At 40.6% G+C, this 24,517-nt stretch overlaps 1 pseudogene; it reads right to left on the bottom strand.

Moving 5' to 3' along the window:
- Positions 1-773: 773 nt before the first annotated feature.
- Positions 774-24,517, bottom strand: part of LOC147443155 (uncharacterized) — a 52,464-nt pseudogene continuing 28,720 nt past the window's right edge.

Here is a 24,517-nt window from a genome sequence, read left to right as displayed (position 1 = left end):
CATTCACTCTTGGGCGCCCATGCTTAGCCAACTAATCCCTTGAATGTCCCAGTTAGAGTGCGCCTCTCATCGGCGATCACTCTTACCCTTTTCCTATTGGTCCGACAAGCCCGGTACCTGACTCTAAATAATACAACGTTTATAGATCATAGGGTGTCCGTGTGCCGTGAGGGTTAACATAGCGACAACCCGTCGATAGTATTTTTAAGCTGCTCCACCTTCATTGCATCCACAGCATCATCGCTACCTTCTGCCTTTAGTAATGCAGCCTCTGCATCTTTCAACTGGCCTCTGAGCTTTTCCACTAGGAGATTGGCACCTTCATTTCGGTGCACATCAGTCTGAAGCAATTCCATCTTCTTAAAAGCTTCATTATACTCTGACAATGCAAAAGAATTCTTGCTTATAACCATGTTGTAAACAGTATCTAACTCTGTAAGAGACGGTGGACCAAATAAATTCTTTTTTTGCACATCATCCACTGTATCGATCGGAGTTTCGTGGTGTGCCTCCAAATGATCTGGAGTCCTCGTCATTCTCCATGAACTGTTAGGGGCAGAGGAGGAATGGAAAGCTGCCCATCGCTACTTCTTTGCATGTAATTTGCCTGGATCCATATTTGTGACAATACTTTCTGAAAACAACCTCTCCCTTCAACTGCTCATATAGAAAGCCTCTAGCAAATCCTTTAGTCACCTCCATACCATAATTGCTAAGAGGTTCTTGATACACGGATGTGAACAATACATAAAACCTGTTCCAGAGCTCTGGCTTCACATCTCTACATTATTTTTACTTTGCTGCCCCCTCTTCGGCACCTCCTTAAAGCATTTCAACCAATCTTTGTTGGTGAAATCTGCCTCAGTCAACAGTTGAGCATCCACTCGAGAGTTGGGGAGGTTGTATACTTCATGTGATTGATTCTTTGTCATGCAAAAATTTGTCTTCCTTTCAAATGGAACATATGGAGTGCACCAACGGCCTTTACCCTGTAAAATACAGGGAAAAACATAAGACCATAGTTGTTTCCATACGGCAAACGCATATGGGTATGGAAGTATGATTGGAGTATGGTTCAACACTTAAGCTTGAAACATACACGGCCATAAATTTATTGAAAACTTAGATAACTTATGCATGGTGAGCATTTATAATATCACAATTCTACAGAAGTTTTCACATTAAACCTCAATTGTTGCATTGAGCAGGAGTAGAAGCAGGCTGGGCATGTGGATGAATAGGTGGTACAACTACCTGTGTCCCAGACAGATAGCTACCATGTAACTACCACCTTGGTATTTCTTTGCTAAATGAACTTTTTGATTGTTAGTTGGCTAACATAATGCTACCAACTTGTTATGTTTTTTGTAGATGCTGAATGCTACAATTCTGATGATCTCTAATGCACTCTCCCTCTATTAAATGAGTGTTGCAAGTGGTAGCTACCACACTGATAGAGTATCACTGATTCATGCTTCTTTATAGCACTATGATTTGCAATCCATACGAGTACGGTCCCAACTATGCACAAGACATGAATGCATGTGCAGCCAGCCAATTGAAGTTCAGTAAAAAATGCAATGTGCACAAATATATCTGCTTGAATGCATGCATGCCTCTACACAGGTTTTCAATGCAAGCTTGAATGCATGCATGCATGCCTCTACACGGGTTTTCAATGCAAGCTTGAATGCATGCACATTAGCTTATGGAGCTTGAATGCATCTACAAACATCTAGCCTCTAACTTAGGTTTGCTTCAAAGAAAGATTAAGAGAGCTTACATGGACCTTGGAAACAAGTTACAACAATAAATTGTGCAGAGACAGCCAACAACACTAAGATGCAGTAGTACCTCAGTGTTGGGGGTTACAACATCTGCCATTTTGTAATGTTTCTTTGCTATAGGAGTGCAGGGCTTTGGTGAAGGAGTCAAGACCTTCTTCTTCCTCTTTCTAGAAGGGGAGTCTGAGGGTGGATCATGCGAGGGAGATGAATGACGGGCCCTCTTCCGCCTCCCAGTAATTGTGGCTGATTTTGCTTCAACTACGGGATCTGCTTGGCCACCTGAGTTGCCCCCCCTATGCAACAGCTAATTGGCAGGAGGCATCATGATTGTGGAGTAAGGTGGCCCCCTCGCACTACTTTCACACACACAGTTGAAACTGAAAAGATAATTTTTAAAGTTTTTAAATCTAGCTCGCTGCTCAAGCCTTTTGATGAAATTTTTTCATATAAAACCTTATAAAAGATTCTCAATGTTTACTCACCTAGCTACCAACCAGCCCACCCCCTTGCTACCACCCCCAAAAATGCGTAGCTAGTGTACCACCTATTCATACATCCACCCTATGAGTAAATGTATAACCTCGCTCTAAAGAGTTTGTGATGGCCATAGATCCAAGACACCCGTATATTATTGACCATGGCATCCCAAGAAGAGCATTTAGAGCTCAACATATGCGAATGACCAATTGTGTTGTTTGTGTTTGCACATGCATTATTAAAATCCTTGCACCAAAAAGCATGTGAATGCCAGGGTATTTGACCAACTAATTTCTTTGTGCCGAGGCAGTATAAGCATAGAGCCCTACAAATTCTAGAATATTCCCTTGGATAAGACATCGAACTACCATTCAACGCCCCGCCAGATCATCATGGGATAAAACCGACCGCAATTCATGACGAACCAGCATCAAAACACGTGAGAAAGAACCAATTCCAGCATAAGCAATCTAGAATCGCGCATAATACAAAGATTGAACTATAAAATCATGTTAATTATGCTCTATAACACCACTATATCTGCTTTATTCATATGTATATAATGCCAAATTTCTATGTGTTCGTCGTGGCTGCACAATCCGCGCACATTATCCATAAAGCATCTAAGAGGAGAATTCATCTGTAAAGTATTTACAAGAGAAGCATGAGGCACTATCATCAAGTGGTATTGCCCATGGGCACATGCGATTCCATACTAACAATCAATAAAGCAAACTCCATATGCATTCCTTGGTGGGGATTCTGATGCAGCAGCAACAACACAGATGTCGATCCAAGTAGAGCACCTTTATATGAGTGTACCACTCTGCCCCACACTTCAATGAGCAACATGTGAGATATAGATGAGAAGGTCGGTCCACCACTTCTCGCATCTAAAGCAGGCACATAATTTCTTAAAACAGGAAAAACACGAGGCTTTTGCTTCTTTTGAGTTTGCCAACCATCAATAAAATCTGTCATTTTGGCTTTACCTTTGGTATCTGCCTTTGCAACAAGATGCACATTAGGTATGCTTTTATTTTAATCTTTTCCATGTTTGGTGTGCATGCTTCCATTAGCATCCCCCATCTTTGGTCTCACAAATGAAGAGGAGGGAGAGGCAACATGGGTTCCAAATGCAGGAACAACAGAAGGTGGTAGTTTTAGCAAAGATTCCTGGCATTCAAACTGCATATGGCCAAATTGGCCACAACTGAAACATGCACCTACAAATTTTTCCCATTTGAGTTTATACGGCCTTTTGCCTACCATTGGATCACCAGAGTCAACCGTTATTCCTGACATGGCGTCGGCTTATTCGTATCCACAACACACAAAATCTATTGGATTTAGTATCCAAGTTTGGGGGGCATATCACTTTGCCCAACTAAGCAGCTACGAGAGTCAAGAAATGCTTCCAAGTTTGTGGAAATCCAACTATTTCCACCCAAACTGGGCACCTATGTCGTATCAAGCTTTGATAGTGATTAGTAAGCGCCCATGGCAATACATGTGTCATTTGCATAAAGAAGGGTGTCATTTCAAATAATTGTGAGCGAGCTTCCATGTTTTTCGATAACACCTCATAAAAATCATGGGCACAAAAATATGCTCCTCGGACAGCTTATCTTTTCAGCGGGAAATCAACCCATTGACTTACATCTTGTGCTGAGAGCATCTTGCCAGGGAAGAACAAAATGACTGAATTCAATGCATATTGTGCAACCGGATCCATAAGCTGATGAACCGAAATAACCAATTCAGTAGCTGACTGCTCACCTTCCCAAGCATTCCGAGCATAAGAAAAATCCTCCGACAAACACTCTTTGATGATGTTTGCAACATCCATCAAGGAAAGGTCCACCTGTTTCCTACGCTTATATGCAGCTTCTTCTGCTAACCAATCAAAACTGCACTTTCTAGAGAACACACTGGACTAGCACCCACTTTATATTTTGCTTTTTAAGCTTTCTAGGAAAGACTCTTTTGAACACACCGACAAAAAGAATGTCCTGCTGAAAGTAAATACATAGATACACCCAGGGTCACTCACACCAGAATCTGGCAGAAGGGCTACATGCATGTGAAAACTATCTTCAACCATTGGTGCGTTGAGAAGGGCTTGTGCAGTGTAGGGGTTGCACAAACGAGTGGTAGAAGGATTCACTACACCCGAAACCAACCATCACTACCTTACACACCCCCCCCCCCCCCCCCCCCCCCCCCCCCCCCCCCCCCATGGACACACACAAACATACACCAACCTAAACTAAAAAGCTAAACAGAACCTATGTAGGGGGCTCACTGTTGAGCTAAGGGATGAACAAACAGACCATGTAGAAAGCAAGGGACTGAAGGATGTGCGGAGCAAAAAGCATGCAGCGTAGTCGTTCCATAGAGGTGGAGCAGCTACGCACTTAGAGGAGCGATGGATGCACGACAGACCTACCACAAAGATTCACACAGAAGCGCGCGCACACACACATATGCAAACACACACACACAAAAAAAATTTTGCACCTTCTCTCTCTCTCTCTCTCTCTCTCTCTCTCTCTGGCTTACATTTTTCGCGTTGTTGAAACGCCTTTCTATCACTCTCTCACCAGCCATATCTCTCTCTCTCTCTCTCTCTCTCTCTCTCTCTCTCATATTATAAAATATCATCACACTAGATATGAAGCCATTCAAACTTAAGAATCTTCAAATTTATGCACAAGACCAAAAAAATGTAATCATTGTTGGAAAACACTAATTCTATCATAAAGTGATCGAGCCATAATTTTACACATGTTTGGTGAGTATTGATGTATGTACATAGTATAGAGTCCCTCCACGCCAAATATGAAGCCATTTGGACACCAGAATCTACTATTTTGGGGCTGAAACTGAAATCCATCGTTTTCGTCGAAAAACGCCAATCATGTTGTAAAAGGGTCCAATCAAAACTTCTTTCTTGCTAATGTGTGCTGATATATATACATATTATAAAATCTCAACACATCAAATATGAAGCCATTCGGACTTAAAAATTCTTCAAATTTATGCCCGAAATTTAAAAAACGTAGTTTTTGTTGAAAAATGTTAATTCTATCATAAAGGAATCTAGTCATAAGTTTTTAACATGTTTGGTGAATATTGATCTATATACATAGTACAAAGTCCTTGCACACCAAATATGAATCCATTCAGACACCAGAATCTCTTGTTTTAGTGCTGAAACTGAAATACGTTGTTTTCGTCAAAAAATGCCAATCCTATTGTAAAAGGGTCCAATCAAAACTTCTTTCTTTCTTGATGTGTGCTTATGTATATACATACTATAAAATCTCAACATACCATATAGGAAGTCATTTGGACTTAAGAATCTTCAAATTTATGCCGAAAATTTAAAAAACGTAGTTTTTGTTAAAATAACGCTAATTCTATCATAAAGTGATCAAGTTATAAGTTTTTAACATGTTTGGTAAATACTGATGTATATACATAGTACAATGTTCCTGCACACTTAATATGAAGCCATTCGGACACCATAATCTCCTATTTTGGGACTGAAACTGAAATCCATTGTTTTCGTCGAAAAACGCCAATCTTGTTGTAAAAGGGTCCAATCAAAACTTCTTTCTTGCTTCATATATGATCATGTATATATATATTTTAAAATCTCAACACACCGGATATGAAGCCATTCGGACTTAAGAATCTTCAAATTTATGCCCGATACAAAAAAACGTAGTTTTCGTTTAAAAACGCTAATTCTATCATAAAGTGATCGAGTCATAAGCTTTTAACATGTTTGGTGAATAATGATGTATATACATAGTACACTATCCATGAACACCAAATATAAAGCCATTTGGACACCAAAGCTCCAGTTTTGGGGCCAAAACTGAAATCCATCATTTTCGTTGAAAAACGCCAATCCTGTTGTAAAAGGGTCCAATCAAATTTTCATTCTTGCTTGATGTATGCTCCTGTATATACATATTATAAAATCTCAACACACCAGATATGAAGCCATTTGAACTTAAGAATCTTCAAATTTATGCCCGAAACGAAAAGGCGTAGTTTCCACTGAAAAGCGCTAATTCTGTTGCAGAGTGATCGAGTCATAAGTTTATAACATGGTTGGTGAATATCAATGTATATACATAGTATAAAGTCCTTGCACACCAAATATGAAGCCATTCGGACATCAAAATGTCGTGTTTTGGGACTGAAACTGAAATCCATCGTTTTTGTCTTGAAACACCAATCTTATTGTAAAAGGGTCCAATCAAAACTTCTTCCTTTCTTGATGTGTAATCATGTTTATACATATTATAAAATCTCAACACACCATATATGAAGCCATTTGGACTTAAGAATCTTCAAATTTATGTCCGAAACCAAAAACGTAGTTTTTGTTGAAAAACGCTAATTCATCGTAAAGTGATCGAGTCATAAGTTTTTAACTTCGGTGAATACTGATGTATATATATAGTACAATGTCCCTCCACACCAAATATGAAGCCATTTGAATACCAAAATCTCTTGTATTTGGGTCGAAACTGATTTTTGTATTTGGGTCGAAACTGAAATCCTCCTTTTTGTCAAAATATGCCAATGCTGTTGTAAAAGGGTCCAACCAAAACTTCTTTCTTTTTTTGATGGGCATTGATGTATATACATATAATAAAATCTAAACACACAAGATATGAATCCATTCGGACTCCATAATCTCCTCTTTACCGTCGTTTTTGTCTCAAAAAATGCCACTTCGGTTGTAAAGTGGTCGAATCAAAATTGTTTTCTTGTTTGATGGGTGTTGATGTTTATACGGAGCATAAAATCTCAAACACACTAGATATGGAGCCATTCCAACTACTCAATCTTGAAATTTATGCTCGAAACCAAAAATCATAGTTTTTGATTAAAAAAACGGTAATTCTATCATAAAGCGACCAAGTCATAATTTTTTAACATGTTTGATGATTTTTGATGTATATACAGAGCATATATAAAGTCACTCATACTCCAAAAATATTCAAAAAGAAAGGGGGAGAGGGAAGTTAGAGAGAGAGAGAGAGAGAGAGAGAGAGAGAGAGATAGAGAATTAGAATTATCTTCCACGGAGGTCATATATGACCCATGGGACCAAAAGGAGCACTACAAAAATTCCTTCTGAGAGTAAGGGGTGATACATATTAGTTAAGGACTGAGGGTCCATCAAGAGGGTAAAATAAATAAAAAGAGAGACAAAACCTAAGGGGGTTTAGATAGCCGGCTTAGGATTTCAATATTCCTGGATGATCACTTTGCCACCTCGGTAGACTGCCCATTTGCCTTGTTTACGTGCTTTATGCATCTTCTTGAGCTCATTTGCTTTGCTCTTGAGTTGATTCGTGGTCAATTCTTCAGCAATCTAGAGATTTTTTCCCTTGAGAAGTTGAGATTGGCATAGCAGCTTCATACACTCATCTTTGTTTTTAAAAGTGAGTATGCAATGCTCGGGTGGCACATGCCTATGTGTGTTGTTGATCCATGAAACAATTTTGGGCTTGATGTAGACAGGAGATTGCTTCCTCGAGAGTGTCCTTGCTGGTGCACCACGATGAGTGGAGCCCCCCAATCCCGACCTTGAGACCAAGAGAGTCACACACACACACACACACACACACACACACACACACACACACACACACACACACACACACACACACAGAGAGAGAGAGAGAGAGAGAGAGAGAGAGAGAGAGAGAGAGAGAGAGAGAGAGAGAGAGAGAGAGAGAGAGAGAGAGTGGGTGGTAGGGAAAGAAGGGAGTAGGAGAAGAGGACCTTGAGGAAGGCAGGAGGAGATGGAGAGAGATCAATTGGAGGAGGAAATGGAGGAAAGTAGGGTGGCTAGAGGAGGAGATAGAGGGAAGTGAGGAGAGGGGGGATGTTGAAACAGATGGCTGAGGAGGAGGAGCAAGGGAAGAGGAGGAAGCACATGGGCAGTGAGAGGAGGGAGGGGAAGTAGAGAGAGTGGCCCTCAAAAAAGAAGAAGAAAAAAACTTGATCCAAAGCTCGAACAATAGCTTTAGGCTTCACTTATTGCATGGTTAGCCGTAGACCAATCTTCTGAGTCTTGCTTGCATCCTAGCGTATATACCACCACTCTGCTTTCTTGGCGGTTCCTCGCTTGCCATATGTGATAATGCTAATAAAATAATCTAAAAGTCGTAAAGGAAGTTATTTAATAAGATTTTTTAGAGAGAGTGTCGAACAACGATGGTGTAGGGTTAGGTTGGCGTTTTTGCCGGATGGCGATGGTGGAGGGCTCGCTGCTCGTTTGTCCTCCTTGAGCATTGGTGCCATCCAAAGCAAGATCATCGTAGCACGGAAACAGGCTAGTGTAGTGCTCTGCATCTTGACCAAGCAAGCTCATTACAACACTGAAGCAGGCTAGAAAGTAGCTTTGCGTCTTGACCAAGTGTTGTCTCAGTAAGTGCCCTATGAGCACACTCTGGTGGCGCCACCCCTCCCCTACCCCTTTGCTTTGCTGCTGCCCAAAAACGTGATCAATACATCACCCTCCTTTTTTGTGTGGTCTTGCTCACTGCTTCCCAAATTAGCGATTAATAGCACTCCCCTTTGGTTTTTGTCTCACAAAGTAAAATAACAATTTAATAGCTTAGCTTACAAAGTCTTTATTTCTTTTTATAGCAACAATTTTAATTGTTGTTGTATCAAATCACTCCACCTTCTGTATGAAGCGATAGCCCCATCTACCACGCCTCGTTTTTTTACTCTTTTTCCACCACTCCTCCTTCCGCAAAGGGTTTCTCCTTCACGGTGCAAGCTATGGACCTTGAGTTTCTACCATGGAGGAGGATATCGTCAAGTTCTTGCAAATGCTAGCAAAAAGGAAACTGTCATTGAATGAAGCAATAAGCAGTTGTGCCAATGGATGAAGGGGATGAGCAGAACCTGAGACCATCAATCGATGTCGTTATTTCAGATGTTTCTTTGCCAAGGGATCCACCCACGGGGATTAGCAAAACGGTGGCGGTTGAAAAGACCTCGATGATGATGATAAAGAAACAAAGCTTGATCGAGCTGCTCAGGGAACCGAATTTGAGGTAAAGACTCTTAAGGACATTGAGCCCCAACGTCCAATTTGTGTAAATGGGAACAAGATGGCAAGTGGCTATGCATTTCTTAGACCAGGAGTCTCATTTGCCAGCATTCTTAAGGGTCTCGACTCTAAGGATGGCAATAAAGCTACAACATTTGAGCCATCAAGCGAGGGAAACCTTGAAAAACTAAAGAATGTAAAGACTCGGCTAGAACACGAACTCAAAGAATGTGACAAAAAATTTAAGACCGGCCCAAACAGTAATAAAAGAACTTGCTCACAGGCTACAACAAGTAGTGGGTTTTTTGAAGATGGGCTGGTAGATTGGGCCTTTAGTGCGCCTTTAAAAAAATCTCTGCCACAATAGGTGGAGGTTGTAGAGAGACTATTACAGCGGCACTTCCACTAGATCTGATTAAGAAGCAGCTTGCCATGCAAGCTAAACGTACACTTGTATTTGGATTTAGTGGGAGAGTCACAAACTGGTACGAGCTGACTCAGTGGCTTTAGGGACCACAAATTCTTGGGCATGGAGGAGCAATCAAAAATACCTAGTACCAAGACAAGGGGTTTTTGTTTGTTATGTTTAAAGAAGTCCCCGATGCCTGATAAAGGACCCATCTTCTTTAGCAGGACTATTGTCTGTGTGATGCCATGGGATCCAATGTTTGACTCAATAGAATCCCTCCAAGGGTTTCATCTGGGTCAAGTTTGTGGCATTGCCTAGCTGGCTCTTGGATAATATCAGGATGCTTGCCAGTCAATTGGACACCCCCTTGTTTGTTCCTAATAAGAGAGTTCTAGGCAAGTGACATTCCATGTCACTTATTAATGGGATAGACTTTGTCCCCCTCCCCGTGCAACAAGAAGGGGGGATGTGGATCGTTACTTTTCACAACCCCTTTGCAGTGCTACAAGAAAAAATCCCTTGACTTGGAACCCCCGAATTCTCTTGGGACCAAGGATGTGGTGACTAGACAAGAGTTGAAAGTTGAAGAATTTGTCCCTCTCTCCCAATGATGGATACTATCGCGACTCATTCTTGGTATGGTAAGGGACTAAAGACCAAAATGAAGAGGTCCCTCTTCTAGGATGAAGTTAAGAAGGAGAAAGTAGTCGATTGTTGGGCCATCTAGGAACACCACCTGCATACTCGTAGTAGGAGAAATCAGGCTTTAGGAAAAAATCTTGTATTCTACGGGGAAGGAAGTGAAGGTTCTAGTGGCGTTTTACTTATTGTAGATAGAGAATTGGAACCAAGGATGGTTCTTAACCACCCCTCTTGCATAGGGGAGTTAGAATCAGGTGGGATGATCATCCCCTCACCATTGTGAATGTGTATGGCCCTTGCAATGCAAAGGATATAGCTAAATTGTGGATGCATCTCAAGGATACTGCAATAGAAGGGGAGCGACTGATGGTTGGAGATTTCAATATCGTAGAGAAGAGTAAGGACAAAACAGGTTGGCATGAAAAAATCTAAATGGATGAGATTTTGTAAGAAGTGGGCTATGGTCAATTTGTGGTAGGTGGGGCTCTAGAATAGCATACCTAGGTTTACCAACACAAGTCTCTAGTATGCCTGCATCGCCTCCAGGCTTCACAGATGTTATTTCTCTCACCAAGCTGACTAGATCTGTCAATGCTATAAATGAAGGTGGTCTCAACAAAAAGCCTATCGGATGACATGCTCCTACACATACAACTCAAGAAAGGTAAAGGGGAGGGGCATACCCCAAAAGGGGAGAAAAATATTCTTATAACATGGTCACACCTATTCAAAAACCGTCTTTTCAAAATCCTCACCAAGAAACCATTTGGTAAGCTCAAAAAAGATGTGGATCTTGATAAACCTAAGGCATGGGATCCATTCACTTGAGGAATTCAAAAAGAGATCAAAAGTTCAGGCCCTCAGATTAAAAAAGCTAGTGGATGCATCTCAAGAATCTCACAACAGAGGTGGCTCTGTTAACCTCAAAAAAGGCTATTGGGCTAGCTACAGAGAATGAGCACAAGCAGTGGCTTGATGCTAAATCTAACTTGTGTAATGAACAACTTGAGGAAATCAAGAAGGCAAGATTTCTTTCCAAGGAGACCTTCCTACAACTGGAAGCCTTTAATCAAACACATTTTTTAAGGACTGTGAAAGTCAAGAAGATCCGGGGCCGCATCGACTTGCTCTATGATGAGAAAGGGATCAAAATTCAAAATCAAGATGAGATGGTTGGTCTAATGTTGAACTATTCTAAGCTAGATCCAATCCCAAAAAATGGATGAAGCCAGAGAGACTTTGCTTGAGAGTGTCAAGAAGAAGGTTCCCCAATCGAAAGCCAATTGCTTAGAAGGGGCATTCTTCAAAGACAGATGTTCACTAGCATTGCAAGCTCTGGGAAAGGAAAAGTCCCCTAGTTAGGATGGGATTACGGATGAATGTTTTAGAGAATTTTGGGATGAGCTCAAGGTCTCAGTCACACGGTTGGCTAACCAATCCATACATCAAAGGGCCATTGTTGGTGGATACAAGTGTGAAGAGAGGGATCATCAAACCCATGTTTAATCAAGCCTAATGCTCTCAACTTAAGCATTGGAACCCCATTACAATGATTTTAGTAGCTTACAAAATTATTGCCAAGGAAGTAGCCCTTAAACTAGCCCCTTCTTGAACAGGATCATCTCTCCCCATCAACATGGGTTCAGTAAAGGAAGATCCGTTTATGACAACATCTTCGCAGCAATGGTGGGCATCAAATATGCAGCCTTCACTAAGCAAGAGTGCATTTTACTAGCTAGACCTTGATAAGGCTTATGACATAATAACATGGTCATATATAGTAGCTGTCATGGAAGCTCTTGGCTTTGAGCCTTGGATGTGTCGCCTAATTCATACACTGGGGCCTGGCAGTCAATCAAAGCTTATGTTTAATTATAGAATTGTGGGATCCTTTGAGGTCAATAGGTCTATTAAGTAGGGATTACCACTGCCCCCCTTGCTTTCTGCCATAGGATCACGTCCTATGGGTCCTTGAAAAAGTCTGAACAAAAATGAGAAGGTGGGAGTATGCCCTCCTTTCATTCCCGAGCCGGATTAAAGCAATAGATTTATTTATGCTCCCCTATATTGCCTTCACCAGCCCACTTCTCAAGATGGCTATCACTAGGAAGAGTTTCTAAAACCAATAAAAATATTTCTATAATTTATGCTCCCCTATATTGCCTTCACCAGCCCACTTCTCAAGATGGCTATCACTGGGAAGAGTTTCTAAAACCAATGAAAATATTTCTATGGAAAACAAAATCCTCCTATCATAATAACTAATATCTAATTCTCCTAAATGATTTTCTCATGTTAAACTGGTCATTTAATATGGGGAAGTGCCAGGGGAGAAAAAGATAGAATATTGGTTAGGTTGGCAAACCGGTCACAATAGGGATCCAAAGGGGGGGGGGGGGGGGGGGGGGGGCAATCTGCAAAAGAGAAATGTGCAACGATGGGCTTCAAAGACTTTAAGGTTCATCCCATTAAGACTTCCAAAATGCTAAGGTTCCAAAATTCAAAGGTTATGTTCAATGATCAAACTCTAGGTAAATTGGATGCTTGTGGGAAGACTCAAAAGTCTTCCAACATCCCTATCCTTGAGGGGGCAAGCCCTTTTAGTAGCAGATGAGAGAGAACCACACACATACACACACACTCTAGCAAGTTCCCTTTACACAAAGGGCATAGTGGACACATGTCAGCTCCCTAGCCCAGTTGCCCCCAAGGTGCATCCAAATCCTATTGGATGGCCATAGAGGTGGACCAATGAGAATTAGGCTAGAGTAAATCTAGTTTAATTCATTTAAAAACACTTGATAAAAGAACCAATAAGAATTAATATCTCTAGAAGACTATTGGACAGTCTCCCAAGGGGTCCAATGAGCATTCAACAACCCAATGGCTTGCCTGATTCCTATTGGCCAGAAGACAAAGGGGTCCAATGAGAGTTTAGTTGCATTATTTAATTACCTAAAGCTCTCACAAAAGGGGAAAGGGGGACACATGTCACAAGGCTATCTCTTATGCTTCTCAATTTTCATTGGCTAAGCTTGGAGAGGTCCAATGAGGTGTCATCATGAGGATTTAGGAACAGGGGTCCACCAAGAGAGAGAGAGAGAGAGAGAGAGAGAGAGAGAGAGGGGGATGATTTTTCAAAGGCATTATTCCACACACTCACACTAGCTCATGTGTGAAGCAAGAAGACTCTCTCTCTCCTTCTCCAGCTTTAATGGAAAGCTCATCATCTACTCCAAGATTGTGAGAAGGGAGGCCTACACCAACAACTCTTGGCTTTGTGTTGCAAATCCAACCAAGAGCCAAGCTTCAATGCATGATCATCTCCTCGACCATGCTAATTACTAAGATATGCTAAGCTATTATGAGTGATTATGTGAGGAGATGTACTTCTTTCTTGTAAGACTACTCCTTCCTCTCAATCTACTCTCATACCCTGCTAGCTCTCACCATCTTTGAAGGTGTGTGAGGTCTTGGGTTTGAGATCGTGAGGGAATTGATGTTGTGTTTTATAAGTGTGAGCTTGGTGCTTGAAGCTTCCATCTTCATTGCACCAACAAGTTATTGAAGGAACACAACGTATTGTATTGTAAAATGTCTCCCTTGATGGGGGAAACCTATAATACAAAGCCTTTTGGAGGGGGGACCGGCGGCTCCATGTAAATCCGGTCCTCAACTATTATCAATAGCTTAATTTCTCTCTCTTTTTGAAGTATTGTTCATGCCTATCTAACTAGGTGTTATGCTTTTGTTCCTCTCTCCATCCAAGCACAAGGTTACATTAGTATCAAAGCACAAGGTTTCTCTTTTCTTGCTCAAGAAGGGAGCTCCTCAAGATAACTATAAATGGTTGGTATTATTAATTGCAATTGAGTAAGTAGAATAGGGATTTTTCAGCCTTGCAGTGTGCCTGATTTGTGCAGATAACGGGGCATCACCGTCAAGAGCTATGGTCTTAATAGTGGAGTCCTATGGGGCTTGCCTATGGCTTAACCACTATTCAGCTATTAGAAGCTTGATAGGAGCTGGTACTATTTTGGTGGTGAAAGACCCTCTCTTCTATTCCCTGCAATTGATGATATTTGAGCCACTGGTACAGGAGCTTGAGTGCTTTTCTAAAGGGGTTAAGAGGAGTAGCAACTAGGGCTTGAAGCTCCAAAGTACACCTAAAACCGTTTACACCTAAAAGTTGTTAGAATGGCTGACAATAGTAAAGAGAGTGAAATTAATGTTGATAGCTTTGATTTTGCTAATGAACATGCTACTAATGATGCCCCTATGCTTGTTAACTACCTTGTTTCGAGGCTTCGACAAGCCATGGGCAATCCATCCCTCCAAAGTGAAGTGCAACGGCAGCTACGTGCTTATGGAAATTCTCCAAACTCCCCAGCAAGAAGAGAGAGTATTTAGGAAGCCTCCTTGTGGGACTTCCAAAAGAGGCCTCTCTCAGATAAGGGAAGAAGAAGAGGATCCGTATGAAGGGCTCAAAAGTCTACTAACTTGACTACGCATCTCCTTCCCAAAGGAGAGATCAAGTTTCAATAGTAGATCCCACACTGAAGGAACAAGAAATAAGTGAGTCTCCTGCCACCTCGAGGGAGATGGATCCACGAAGACGGCGGGCAAAACGCTCTCCAACACCCCCTAAACGAAGAAGACCATCGCACACTTCTCCACACCATAATTCAAAGACGGATGTTAGAAAACAAGAGAAGAAAAAGGCGAGAAAGAGATCACCCTCTTCTCCATATTTTTCATCCTCTTCCTCTTATGAAGAAAGTGATGGCACAGACAAGGAGAAACAAGGAAAGAAAAAGGCAAAAGAGGTCATTCTCTTCTCCATCCTCCTCAAATTCTTCATCTTCTGAAGAAAGCGATGGTGCAACTTTTGAACCACCAAAAAGAAGAGACCAAAGGAAATCCTTTGCCGCGTGGAAGAGGTCGTCCAATCTCAAAAAAGTTCAAAGAGGGAGGAAATAACATCTCTTTCCTTACGATGACACCTTTGGTGCTATGAACAAAGTCTTGGACTTCATTCAACAATTCGATGCGGCATTTGGAGATGAGGGCTTCAAGGAGTCCTCTAAACTATGCCATGTAGCTATGAATTTTCAAAAGTCTGCCAGGCAATGGTGGTCTAGCCTATGGGCAAACAGTGAAGCTCCACAAACATGGAAATCTTTAAGAGCTTCCATCATGAAGCAGTTTATGGCCACCGATGCCAAAGACAAAGTACTCACCGAATGGAAAAGCTTGAATTTCTCTCCCTACAAATCTATTCACAAATATGTATACAAGTTTTGGGACTTACATCTCAAAGACACTGTCTTCAAAAAGATGGATATTGGAAAGTAAAAACAAAAAATTTGTGTGGATCTAACTGAAGATATGGCGGAGTATGTCAACTCCCAAAGGTCACGCACCATATCTGCGGTCATACACCATACCATGGTGGCTTCACAAATCAATTTCCAACAAGGGGCTAAGATAAATCTTAAGCCCATGGAGAACAAGGACCATAATAACGAGCCTCAAGGGAAGGACATTGTCCAAAAGTCTCCTAAAGGCAACACCAACAACAACAAATCTAAGGAGAAGGGAGTTTATAAAGGCAAAAATAAACTCTCTCTTGAAGATCTTGAGTGTTATCGTAAGGATAACCGTTGTTTCAAGTGCGGGGAGCAAGGGCATGCCTATCATGATTGTCCCCACAAGAATACACAAAATGAGCCTCCTAGAGCTGCCTTGGTGGAAATCCAAGAAGAGGAAGCTCACCACAAAGGATCTTCTCTATGCCATGCTTGGAGAAAGGTAAGAGAACATGATGATTTTATTCTCTTTAACCCTAGTTCTACTCACAATTTCATATTGATAGAGTTGGCCACCAAGCTAGGCATCCAAGCCTATGAGATGGGAGAAGTCCTACCCGCCGATGGTTCTTTCAAGGGGCAAGAATCTTTACTCGCTCCCTTAATTGAAAAATTGAGGCTCCATGTCCAAAGCTATGTGGACAAGGAGTAATTCTTTATCTCTCCTCTCAAGCACAAGGATGTAATCCTAGGGACACCATGGCTTGATCACATGGCTGCCAATGTTAAATTCCCTGAAAGGAAAATCTATTTTAGGTTCAGGGAAAAGGATATGTACATAGATGCTAAGGATGTAATCCTAGGGGCACCATGGCTCGATCGCATGGCTGCCAATGTTACATTCCCTAAAAGGAAAATCTATTTTAGGTTTAGGGAAAAAGATATGTACATAGATGCTAAGGAGTTGGGTAACACCATACCCATTGTACATACGCAAGCTTTTGATAAGTAAATAAAGAGCTCTATTTTTGTGTATATGATTTTTGTTAAAGATTCTCAAAATGAACCTAATGCTTTAGCAAAAGAAAATATAAACAATCAAAAGGAATTAGAGTTATCCAATTTTCTCAAGGGATTTCAAGATGTTTTTATTGACGACATCCCTTGTGAACTACCTCCTAAACGAGGCAATGATGACCATGCAATTGAACTTCTTCCAAGAAGTTCACCGCCTAATAAACCTCCTTATAAAGTTTCTCAAGATCAACAAGAGGAGATTATGCGGCAAGTGCATGAGTTAGTTGAGAAGGGCATGATTACGCCTAGCTCGTCCATTTTGTTCGCCCATGTTATTAGTGCAAAAGAAAAATGGCACATATCGTATGTGTCTTGACTATAGAGCACTATCAAGAATAGGTTTCCCATTCCACGAGTAGAATACCTATTTGATAAGCTGCAAGGGTCAACCTACTTCAGTAGGATTGACCTAAAAAGTGGCTACCATCAAATAAGGATAGTTGATCAAGATGTTGCCAAGACTGCATTTCACACTACGTTTGGTCTTTACAAATACATTGTCATGCCTTTTGGCTTGACCAATGCACCAACCACATTCAACCGCTTGATGGAGAAGCTATTCAGGCCTCACCGAACCTTTACTGGAGTATTCTTTGATGATATAATCATCTACTCTAATTCACTGGGCGAACACAAGCAACACCTCCAGGTAATATTTCAAGTCTTACAAGAGAAAAAACTCTATATTAATCGAAAGAAAAGTGAGTTTTTCTTACAAGATATTCATTATTTAGGTCAGATTATCTCTCAAGATGGCATCCAAATGGATCCATCAAAGCTAGAGGTAATAAAAGGATGGCCTAATCCAAGGAATCTACATGAACTAAGAAGCTTTATAGGTATGTGTACATACTATAGACGCTTCATAGAAAAGTTCTCACAAATTGCGAGACCATTACATGACCTAAAAAAAGAAAAACGTCAGGTATACATGGTCTCCCAAGGAGAACAATGCTTTTGAAAATCTTATCTCTCAACTGTGCTTACACTAGTGGATCCCTCAAAGCCATTTGAGATCCAATGTGACGCTTGTGGTGATTGCCTTGGAGCTGTTTTGCTCCAAGAACGGCATGCCATAGCCTATGAAAGTCAAAGGCTCGACCCTGTTGAGGAAGATCTAGGCATATATAAAAAGGAACTCCTCACAGTTCTACATGCCTTAGACTCATGGAATCAATATTTATTGGGGACTCCTTTCATTCTGCGGACGGATCACCAAAGCCTTAAGTACTTCATGATGTAGACCAAGCTCTCAGAAAACAAATGAGGTGGGCAAATTTTCTTTTCAATTACATATTCATATTTCTCACATTACTAGCAAGCATGAGTACGCTATTTATCCCGATTTTAGAGATGTGATTTCAGCCCTTGCACTAAGGAAGAAAGAGGAACCATTTACCTTACAAGATGGTTATCTTCTCTTTGGCAATAGACTATGCATTACTAACTCACTACGTGAGAAAGTAATGTATGAATCTCATGCTTCTTCTTATGCATGGAATAGAGGGATTGAGTCTACCCTAAAAGGGATAGAAACATATTTCTATTGGCTTGCCATGGAAGCAAACATACAAGATATATCTCTAAATGTGTGGTATGCCAAAAGACAAAGTTTGATAGAGGGAAGCAATCTGGATTGCTTCAACCTTTTCCAATCCCTAAGTCACCATGGGAGAGCATATCCTTGGATTTTATCTTTGGATTGCCTAAGTCTATCCGTGAGAATACGGGAATATGCACAATAGTAGATAGGTTCAACAAACAAGCTCATTTTATACCTGTCAAAAAGACTATCAAAGCCCATCAAATGGAAACCCTCTTCATATCACAAATCTTCAAGTACCATGGCTTTCCAATGTCCATAGTATTGGATAGAGATCTTCAAATGACCAATACTTCTTGGAAGGGTCTCTTTAAAAACTTAGGAACAAGGCTAAATTTCTCTCTGGCCTATCACCCTCAAACGGATGGCCAAAGTGAAATAGCTAACCTAACAATTCTTGATCTACTAAAAGCCTATTTAACAGAAGTAGATCAAAGGTCCCAATGGGAGATGTACTTACCCTTAGTGGAGTATGCGTACAATAATATTTTACATACCTCCACAGGAAAAGCACCTTTCGAGGTAATTGAGGGAAGATGCAAAAGCCCCCTGCTACTTAAGGTATACGGGAAGATCTTCGCTGGAGATGAGTATAGCCGAGACCTACAAGATCTTTCCAAAAGATTAAGGATGCTATCTCTATCTCACAGCAAAGGAAAAAGGCTGCTACTGATAAGCATAGAAGAGCGCAAGCCTTTAAAGAAAATGACTGTGTCTTGCTTAAATTTCCCAAGGCTTGATTAAGGCACACCACAGGCAAGAATCCTACGGGACACCAAAAGTACTATGCTAAGTTAGCAAAAAGGTACTGTGGTCCCTTCTAGATTCTTAGACCAATCAATGAGATGGCCTATCAACTCAAGTTTCCCAATCATTGGCTCATACACAATGCTTTCCATGTGAGCCTACTAAAGCCTTAAAAAGGAGAGCCACCTCAAGAACCAACTATTGAAGATCCACGGGAGTTCGAGGACCAAGAAGAGGTGTTGCAGTCAGAGTCCATTCTCCGACATAAAGACAAGGTATTGAGAGGTGATAAGATTGTGCGACACTATCTTATTAAGTTTAAGAACTATCCTTTTGAAGATGTTAGATGGATGCAAGGCATACAACCAAACGATAACATAAACCTTGTCAATGCTTCCCTAGAGTAAGCAAATGTAAAAATGTTTAAAATGAACAAATTTTTTGTCTTATAAGATACAAGAAAGAGGGATCGGGTCCGATCGGTGCTCGGGGTGGAGAATAGCTAGTGAAGACCTAGCCCACCTTTTCATGGGATGCCAGGCAATCAGTGGCATGACTGGGAAAATATGCAAGTGGATTCAAAGGACATGGAAAATTAAGTTCTTCAAGACTGATTTGTTCTTTGTTAGTAACAAGTTGGGAAGTCCTGCTCTGCTTGTCTTCACTCAAATAATCAGGTACTACTTCTTTCAGCATATCTGGCAAGCAAGGAACCACCGTGTGTTTGAGGGGGATCTAGCTGTGGCAAGGTTTTGTGAAATCATACAAGAGATCAAAGTCACGATCCACAAGATCGGAGGTAAACAAGCCTCAGAGGATTAGTCTAGAACGGGGGTTTTATTTTTGCAAGCTTTCAGTTTCGAGCTTTTACAATTGGAACTGTTTTTTTGAGCTTTTAAACCCAAATTTTACACCAATGATATCTTTAAATATCACTGTATAGTGGAAAAACTCAAAACCTTACAGTACAATCCTTCAACTACCAAACACTTTTAAGAAATATGGAAGCATGTCTATGCTTATGCAAAATGAAACTTTATAAAAAGCACCATTTGTATGTATTTTTGAGGCTGTACTGAAAACGTGGGCTCCCACATGGGATTTCTTTCACATAAACTCTTATTTCCATCACTTTAATGATTTTGTTATCTCACAAAAATCAACACACAAGCCAATGGTGTCAACATAATCTAACTACAAAAGAAAGCTCCAATCAAAGTCATCTCCACATCATGTGGCGGTCATGTACCAAACAAACACAAATGAAATATCCAAATGAAATGTATGGAGCATACCAAAATACCATGTCAATGTCATATGGCTACCATGTACATAAAAACATAAATCAAAACATGAAGATGTGTACTATCAGAATAGAGTTTCCTCAACCAAATGTGCATCCGCAATCAACATTTCACAGGTCCACATGCAATATCGGTCAAACATCTTTCATAGAGCACATGATCTAGCTCTAGACACATGCAATGCCTCATATCTTCCGCAGAAGCTCGGCCCAAACCACCACACCCCGCAAACAAGTCCAAAACATAGTCATGAGGCTCAGTAAATGTTGCCAGCAACCACCTGACCATATAAAAAATAAATTAGAAACCGAATGAAAACACATATATACCATAACATTCACTAGTATTATACTTTGGACTAGTCTTAACGAAAGAACAAAGAAGACCGCTCTGCCCCGCCTCTAAGAATAACACCATCAATCTCAATGGGGAAGACTACATCATCTATCATGTAGCTACAATCTGCTGGAAACAATCTCTCGGCAATTTTCTCCCCTGCCTCTCTATCATAGTGTGGCACAGGATGGCCAGTACAATACCGAAGACACATGGTAAGATCAAGTACCTGCATGAATAAAAAACTCAAAGAATGAATGGCATAGCTACAATGTTTTTAGTTAGGAAATTAAACTATGAAACTAAGTTTGTTATCTTACCGCCTCTCTAGTGAGTGGATGCCGATATGCCTTCCTATTACACATGAGAGTTCATGTACATAAGAGCACAAGTCCTACCCTAGTTGCATCTGCAATAAAATCTTCAATATGCTCGGCCATGCACATGGTCACTAAAAACCCCTCATTGGCCAAAAACTCATGAGCAACATCCATGCACCCTGTCACTAGACCCCTGGAAAATGTGTTCCACTTGGGAACACTCATGCCCTCTACAAAAGTGAATGATGACATGTAAGCATACAACCATAGTTAGTTGTAGGTACTAGTCCAAAGAAAAGTTACTTACCCAATGGGATTGGTCCTAGACCATCCACAAGCAAACTTGTAGGAAAATTTGCAAAGATAAGCCTAGCAACCTCACGACATGGCACACAATATTTGCTATATAGATTTGTATTCTGTGTCGCAAAAAAATTGTTGATGCTATAAGAAAACCAAACATGAACTATGTTCAAAATCATAGAACAATGCAAGAAGAAAATGCAAATAAGTAAGCACTATGAAAATCTACCTATCAAGGGCAACTTATCAATTTGTGATATATCCACAAGCAAAACATCTACAATAGTTTGGTAATGGAACCCTACAAGCATTATCCAAATTAGCTTTGAATTAGGAAATATGGAAGACAGATATGCTAACAATTTTCTTAAACTTACCAACAGATCGTGTGATTGGCCTTCTCTCCCAAGCCTCTCGCCCAAGTGAAGACTCTGCAACGAACGAAGTAGTGTGCACCAATGAGGATGTAGTGGGCACATTAGAAGAGGGTGCCATATGGGGTATAGTGGTACCCAAAGAGGACATGCCGGGCTCTTCAATTGGCACAATGGGAGGCATTGAAGAAGGAGTGGATTTCCTTGATGTACTTGGAGGCTCCATTTTCCCTTTACCCTTCTTGAGTACATTGCTTGCTAGTGGAGTACCTTGAGAGCCACTCTCAATGGTGTTTTGAGTAACTCCTTGAGAAACGGGAGGGAGAGACTCTTCTTGTGTCTCCTGTAAGTACTCATCACTCTCATTTTGAAACCCTTCACTCAACAACCATATAGCACAATATCACATAAATTAGTACTAAAGTAATACATATACATTCTCAAAATAAAAGAGCCACTAGTGTTAAGATACTTACTCTTACGTAATTCCAACTCTTGCTTTGGAATAACTCCTAGTGGATAATCCAACCACCAAGGACAAACCTTGGCTTCCCATGTTGTCAGATTCCTTTCAATCAAGTCGTAGGGTAACATAGGGATCCTCTACCCGCTAGAAAAAGGACTAATGATTAGGCTTTATCTTCTCTATCCCATAGTCGAGGACGACTATGATTTCAAGAGAGAGGTAATGTCATAATAACTAATATCTAATTCTCCTAAATGATTTTCTCATGTTAAACTGATCATTTAATATGGGGAAGTGTCAGGGAGAAAAAGCTAGAATATTGGTTAAGCTGAAAGACCGACCACAGTATGGATCCAAAGGAGGGAAAATAGGGATCCAAAGGGGGGACCCATCTGCAAAAGAGCAAGGTCTAAAAATGGGCTTTAAAGACCCTAAGGCTCAACCCATTAAGACTTCCAAAAAGCTAAGGTTCCAAAATTCAAAGGTTGTGTCCAATGGTCAAGCTTGGGAAAAATTGGATGCTTAGTGTGTGTACAAAAAAGTCTTCATAGTTCCTACATAGGAGGGGGTGAGCCCTAGAAGTAGGGGATGAGAGAGAAACACACACACACACACACACACACACTCACAAGCCTCCTTTACACAAAGGGAATGAGGGACACATGTCAGCTCCCTAGCCCAGATGCCCATAAGGTGTACTCAAATCCTATTGGATGGCCATGGAGGTGGACCAATGCGAATTAGGCTAGAGTAAATCTAGTTTAATTAATTTAAAAACACTTAATAAAAGAACCAATAAGAATTAAGCTCTCTAGAAGACTATTGGACAGTCTCCCAAGGGGTCCAATGAGCATTCAGCAACCCAATGGCTTGCCTGATTCATATTGGCCAAGAGACAAAGGGATCCAATGAGAGTTTAGTTGCATTAATTAATTACCTAAAGCTCTCACAAAAGGGGAAAGGGGGACACATGTCACAAGGCTATCACTTATGCTCCTCAAATCCTATTGGCTAAGCCCGGAGAGGTCCAATGGGATGGTAGCATGAGAAAATAGCAAGAGGGGTTGACCAAGAGAGAGAGGGGGCTGAATTTTCAAAGGCATTATCTCACACACAAGCTCATGTGTGAATCAAGAAGACTCTCTCTCTCTCTCTCCTTCTCAAGCTTTAATGGAAATCTTATCACCTACTTCAAGCTTGTGAGAAGGGAGGCCTACACCAACAACTCTTGGATTTGTGATGCAAATCCAACCAAGAGCCAAGCTCCAATGCATGCTCATCTCCTCTACCATGCTAATTACTAAGCTATGCTATGCTAATATGAGTAATTTCGTGAGGAGATGTACATCTTTCTTGTAAGACTACTCCTTCTTTCTCTCAATCTACTCTCGTACCCCGCTTCCATCTTCAAAGGTGTGTGAGGTCTTGGGTTTGAAACCGTGAGGGAATTGATGTTGTGTTTTATAAGTGTTTTGCTTAGTGCTTGAAGCTTCCATCTTCATTGAACTAGCTAGTATTGAAGGAATACAAAGAATTGTATTGTAAAATGTCTCTCTTGATGGGAGAAACCTATAATACAAATATTTTTGAGGGGGGACGGACTCCATGTAAATCCGGTCCTCAACTATTGTCAATACAATTTAAATTTCTCTCTCTTTTGAAGTATTGTTCATGCTATCTAACTATGTGTTATGCTTTTTGTTGCTCTCTCCACCCAAGCACTCTTGTTATACTCATTAGGAATCCATTCTAATAAAATGCTTACTATGTTCATGCTATTCTCCGCTACACACAAGTTACTAGGCCATTAAATGTTACATACTTTCAATGTTTTTAGTGGTGATTGAGACTTACCTTAGATGTTATTTCAATTTCACACCCTTACATGACTTTTCTCTTCTTTTCTTGCATTCTATTGTTTTAGAATGTAAAATTGAAGCTTCACCTTGCATAAATCTAGTAAATTCTATAGATACATACGTACACACTTAGACACACACACACACATTTATATATATTTTTGATGAGTTCTTTTTATTTCACATTTCATTTCATATCCTCACATGGCTTGATTTTTCTTGCATTCTATAGCTTAATTTTAGTCACTATTTGAGAAAGCCTCTTTTATCAAGCGATCATTGGACAAGTTTCCTCCTCACAAAGAAGAAAAACAAAAATGCTAGCATAAAGTTAAAATTTGTAGGATTTTTTAACTATTTTCTCACATATTTCCCCAATGTTTCTTCCCTTTACCATGGCTTGCAATC

This window comes from Adiantum capillus-veneris, chromosome 14 (assembly GCF_014529385.1).
Source record: "Adiantum capillus-veneris isolate H3 chromosome 14, ASM1452938v2, whole genome shotgun sequence".
NCBI classification, from domain to species: Eukaryota; Viridiplantae; Streptophyta; class Polypodiopsida; order Polypodiales; family Pteridaceae; genus Adiantum; species Adiantum capillus-veneris.
The sequence above is the reverse complement of the archived record's forward strand: the minus strand, read 5'-3'. Positions and strand labels throughout refer to the sequence as shown.